The sequence below is a fragment of the Octodon degus genome, unplaced genomic scaffold (genome assembly GCF_000260255.1).
Source record: "Octodon degus isolate 3935 unplaced genomic scaffold, OctDeg1.0 scaffold00106, whole genome shotgun sequence".
In the NCBI taxonomy this organism is placed as follows: domain Eukaryota; kingdom Metazoa; phylum Chordata; class Mammalia; order Rodentia; family Octodontidae; genus Octodon; species Octodon degus.
In genome coordinates, this window is record NW_004524682.1 from 6602693 (window position 1) to 6609158 (window position 6466).

The window sequence follows — 6466 nt, forward strand, 5'->3', positions numbered from 1 at the left end:
GTTAAAGGACAAAAACTGGAATACTGGATAAAAAAAATCCCAAACGCCAGCTACCTTTACTTATGAGACATATTTCATTCATAATGCAGCATACAGACTGAAAATACAAGGACAGAAATTGATATTCCATGTAACCAGAGTGTGAAAGCAAGCAAGAGTGGCTACTCTAATTTCAGACAAAGTGGACTTCAAGTCAAAACTGATCAGAAAACACAAAAGTCACTATATATAGATAAAAAGTAATAATTCCACAAGAAGAGACAATACCTGTAAATTTATATGTGCTGAATATTAGCAAACCAATTTCATAAAACAAAAATATGTTGACATGCAAGGATGGACAGACATCAAGATAGTCATAGCAAGGAAACTTACTACCCTATAACAAAAATAGATGGATCATCCATGAAAATCTCAGGAGACATATCAGATCTGAACCACACCACTAAAGAAATATACCTAACAATATACTCTAAAGAGTTTTCCATACAACAACAATAAGATGGTTAAACATGCATGGGGCTGTTTCTGTGTCATTTATTCTACTTTATTGGCTGCATATATACTTTTGGACAAGTAGCATGCTGTTTTAATTATTGTTGCTGTGTAGTATAACTTGATATCTGGAATTTGTCCAACACAATGAAAAGTACAGTACTATGAAGAACAAGTTTCAAAGGAACATTAGTAATTGGAAAGATATTATTATTAAAATGGTCATATTAGCAAAAATCACATACAAATTTAGTGAAATAGCAATGCAAACATTAGCAATATGCTTCTTAAATCTATAAAATCAACCTTACAATTTATATGGGTCTAGAAGAGACCCAGAATAACTAAAGAGAACTAAGTAGGAAGCACATCAATTCCAAATATCAAGTTATACTACAAAGTAACAATAATTAAAACAGTACTCTACTTTTCCAAACATATACATGCACCAAATAAAACAGAATAAATGACACAGAAACAGCCCTATGCATGTTTAACCATCTTATTGTTGACAAAGAGGTAAAAGCAAACACCTGAGACAGATTCTTAACTAAATTCAGAAGAATAATTCTAGAATGATTTTTCTAACTCCGTTCTAAAACCAAATCAAAATGCATGAAAGATCTAGATGTAAAAACAGAAATATTACATCTTCTGGAAGATAAAATAGGGAAATCACTTGACATCAGCAGAAGCAAGAACATTCTGAACTGAACTCTAATTGCACAAAAATAATATGAAAAGTCAACACATGGAACTTTATTAAAATTAAAAAGCTCCTACATAGCAAAGGAAGCGATTCACAATTTGGAAAGATAACCTACAGAATAGGAATAATGTTTTGCCAGCTACTCTAATATACATAACATATGACATGATAGTGGACAAATATACAGAATATATAAAGAATTAAAAACAATTGGACCTGAAAGAACAAAAGATTTCTTCAAACAGTGGAGAACTGAGATGAATAGACTCTTCTCGCAAAAATGCAAATGTTTAGTGAATACATGAAAATGTTTGGCGCATTTAGGTATTAGGAAAATGATCAAAATAACAGTGAGATTCTCTTACCCTAGTAAGAATGACTACCATCAAGGACTTTAAAACACTAGATGCTGGCTAGTATGTGGGAAGAAAGAAACTATACATTGTTGATTGAAATACAAGCTAGTACAACCACTATGCCTATGACAATCAACTCAGAGCTTCCAAAAAAACTAATGGCAGAGATTTCATTTGATCTAGCTATACCTTATCTAAATGTTTTTTCAAAAGTTTAAAGCAATGATACTGGGCCGGCCAAATAGCTCAGTGGATTAAGGTGACTATAAGCAGGCGCAGGGGCTGGGGTTTCGAGCCCCATGCCTACTGTCCCAGCCTGTCCGTGGGGCGTGCTGAGACAGTAACTGAGACTGGGCGGTGGTGTGCGCCTGCAATCCCAGCTCCTGGGAGACTGTAAACAGGTGGATCACTACGAGTCTGATCTAGTAGTGAGACCCTGAACACCCTGTAGAGCCTTCCCTAAATTACAGAAGAAAAAGTCATGATACCATAGCGATACACACATACCCATGCTTACAGCGGTACAATTCCCAAACTAAATTTAGCTTACGCACAGATGAATGAATAAATAAAATACTGTGTTTATATCTAGTGGAGTACTACTTGGCTATGAAGAAGAATAAAATGGGAGTCATTGGTAGGGAAATGAGTGTTGGATGAGATCAAAATGCTGAGTGAAATAAACCAGACGCAAAATGTTGAGTGTTTCAAGATTTCTCTTATAGGAGACCCTTAAAGAACAAAATAGCATCAAAATAGTGGAAGCCAAGGTGGTAGAGTTTTTAAGGAGAAAACAAACAAAAGTGCCAGTAATACAGAATTTCAAAACAAGACAGTAGAAGATTAGCAGTGGTTGAAATACTCCATATTGTTTTGTTCAGCTAGACTTTTTGAAGAGTGGAAGAGAACCTGAGAAGGTAGGGCATGGATCTGGTATAGAGGAAAGAGGATCGACCGTGAGCAGAAACAGCATACGCTCCGGTCCACCCAGCCAGCGCAGCTATTCTGCGTCACAAGCATGTACTGATTGAAAACTGTTTCTTTTAATTCCTGTTAAATAACTGAAACTGAAATATCATTTAATGTACCACTAAAACTGGATTTCAAGTAATGTAAAAAATTAGTCATTTTTTCAAAGGAGAGCAGAAATAAACACAAGAAAATCTGAACTGAGTTTTAAAATTTTAAAGATATTGATCCATTAATTAATCATGACAGTAATCCTAGATGGACTTGCTATGAAAAAAAAGTATTGTGGTGCTAGGTATATTCTTAATACTTTCTTATTTTTGGCCTCTGAGAAACACCAATATCATCTTAATATAAAATGTTCCTATATCTGTTCAAATTATATATATATATATATATATATATATATGCATACAGTAACAGAGCATTGGATAATACAAGTATAACTGTAGCAATAGAGATAGAGATAGAGATATTGGCATTGATATCTGGCCAATGTAAGGTCAGGAAACTAAGTAATCATGTATAGTCAAGGAGAATAATTCGGCAACATGGACTTGGAAAATTGCAGCTCAGATCATATACAATTTTAGAAGATGTGGTCTAATAACGATATCTGGTAAAAGAAGTAGGAAATACACAAAAGACACAATAAAGAGATCTAAGTCAAAGAATCACTGGTTGGATAACTTTTACCTACTGTACCATTAAGTTGCTCTCTTGCATCATCCAGATAAATCTACTGAAAAAGGGACCCTTTATTGTCCACTCTGAAACTTCTTTCTCACTCAGTAGATGTATAGGTTATTTTATGTAGTTAGCAAATTTGGAATTGTTCTTATTTGCTGGAAAGTTAATGAGGTGAGAGTTCACATTACATTTATTGATCCATATATGTTTTAGATTTACCAGTCTATGGTTTATGTTCTGAAGGTTAGTCAAACATCAAATGTACACATTGTACCATTTGAGTACCTGAGACTGTGTGTTCTCATAGTTCAGTGGCCCCTCAAATTTAATCACAGTCTACATGGATAAAGGAAGGCATCACCCTGAGGAATCACTGTCTTATTTTAACCATAAATGCACTGTTTTATATTAAACTTGAGACATACTATGTTTGCTAAACTAGTTACTCTTAGTAAACATAGCAACAACTATGCCTCTAAAGTTTCAAAAACAACAATATTTATTTTTCAACAATGAAATATAAATTTCAAAAGCAAAGGAACTAAGACATTGGGTTGTATATGTGCTTTTTATTATATTTTTTCCTTGTGAAAAATAAACTGTACTATATGTAGTTATCACCTGGAGGAAAAAGAAATACAAGAATATGCATGGTTTAACTTTGAAATTAGCTATTTCTATTTGCATATTTGTTCTTTCTTTCTAAATTGTTTATTATAATTTAGAAAGATGGAGGAATTACTTTCTATAATACAGTAATCTTGAATATTATCCATTATGTCAAAAATGACTTTTGGCTATTTTAAAATTCTTATAATTTCTAAGGAGATATGGGGATTGTCATTTAAAAAACTATTTTGATTTCTTTCTCCTCTCTTCTCTCAGCAAATTCTAAACTAATTGCATAGCAAGGGCCAATAATCATCTAATTTAAATTTTTAAAATATCAAGGTTGTTAGAAAATGGTCTCTTAGTGATGTAGAACACTGAACAGAAACTTCTTTTCTGCATCTGACATGACACAGCCTACTGTTCCTACAGTTAATTCAGTCAGAAAAACTATTTGATCTGAATGTGTGACCGAATGACCAGCAGGTTGACTTAATTCCCAGCCATCTTGGCTGTTCTGCCCTGGTGTGTCCACTTGGGCTTTGTTCGCTTGCTGGCAGTCTCTACACAAAGAGCACACAGCATATGCCAGGTGGCCATGTGTCTGAGGCGGAGGGAGGGGAGAACAAAGTGAAATATATTCCATTTGGACTGAGATGTTTAAGCCATCTGACTGCCAGGAACATATTAAGGAGAGAAGAAAAGGCAATAACGGTTGAATATACTCAACAGTAAACAACTTCAGGCCGGAGATTCAGATCCCAAATCTCCCTCTGCCGCTGCTGACATGCGCAGCTTGAGCGTGGTTACAAGAGACAAAGCAATCTGCTCCAGGAAGAAAATACTAGAGAAGAGCCTCACCCGGATTTTCATCTATCTTAGATAAACATTTTTAGAACATAATATATCATCGCCACTGAGTCATTATGTCAGAAACCTCCTTTCTTCAAGATACAAACATAGACAAAAAGGTTCTAGAATGATGATGAAACAAGAATTTGCTTTATGTTCACATCTATCCCCTTTGTCCCCCCTACTTTCCACTTGACACTTAGCATCTTATTCACCACCATTCTACTCACAAAGTAGAATACAGAAGACAGATGTTAATTCCAACTCTGAAGTGCTGGGAGTTATACGATATTACTTTAAAAAGCAGCAGGAGCGGGCCTGGTAACCTTAAAAAGTACAATGGGTAATTTTGCATACAAACACAGCATTTCTCTCTTTCCCTGACTCATGTTGAAAGATGAATACATTTTCTTCTCTGCACCATTTTCCTATGATTAATTTAGTGAGCAGCTGCTATGAGCGAGCTTCTGTGTTAGAATGCCCTGCTGCCTTAGTTCTAAGCTTCTGCATAGTGCTACCGCCCGGCACTGTGCTTGCCTTACTGATGCGAGTACTTATATTCAGGGTGATTAGTGACCTTGACCAGGCTCACTTAGCTTAGTATACTAAGGAGATCTGATTCCAAAGCCTTTACTAATTACATTAAGCCAAGCTAGAACTTTATTTATAAATAAGTTATCTAAGGCTGTCTCCCAAGTGTACTGCACTTCTATAAGCTGAGCAATTTAATCAATTCAGTGTGAGTGCTCTCAAGGAGTATTTTTTTTTTATAGATATAAGTCTACGAAAGCTTTTAGTACTCAGTTCCCCAAAGCTGTGTCTAAATTCTAACATGAATCTACTCCTGTGTATAGCTCAGTGCTTATCCTCCAATCCTATTGAACTGAACACAAGAGAAATTAATGTATAAACTGGAACATTTTCCTTCTTTTAAAATGTATTTGTCAGAAAGATAAATTGCAGGGCTGGGGATATCGTTCAGCAGTACAGGCCCGCCTGGTAAGCATGAGGTTGTGAGTTCGATTCCTGCTACCAAAAAAAGAGAAAGCAAGATAAATTATATTCTTCCATTTCATTTTGGAAAACCTAGTTCTGATGCATATTGTTTTGTAAATGCTTCCTAATTCTGCAAGGCAGAATGAGTATGTTCTTCCAGTCCTTTCAGTGATACTGTATCCATGCCCGAAATAAAGCATTTTACCATATTTATGGCTGGTTATTGCTTCAAGCTATTTGTCATTACCAAGAGGGCAAATAAATTTCTTGGTGGTCTTTAAACTTCCACCTTCTAGGTTGATGTCTTGTAATAGCAGATATCGAAAGTGTTTTTTATGAGAACATACTATATAATTAAATGATACAATAAAAGGAATCCATTGTTAAAATAGGTTCCATGTATGTGTATTTGAAAATTGAAGAAATGTCATTTATAGCAAAAGGGCAAATTTATATTACCTCTTATCTGGCTTTTAAGGGGATTTTTCATTTTTAGTTAAAAATTCCATATTCACAGAAAAGCCTTACCTGAGCTGCCAGGACAATCTAAGATTATTAATAGAAGGATTTAGAAAGATCTAATTTACTTTTTGCCATGCACTGCTTGCTATTTGCATTCCATTCTGGTTGAACACCTAAATGAGCCAAGACTTTATCACCTTTGTGTCTGGTCACGTCTGCTTCTTGGTGTCCCTGTGCTGGTGCAGCTCTGCAGCCCCAGCCTGAAATCAGAGTGAAGAGAGGGTTCAGGGGAGGAGGGGTAGGGAGGAGGAAGGGGGAGGGGCAGGGG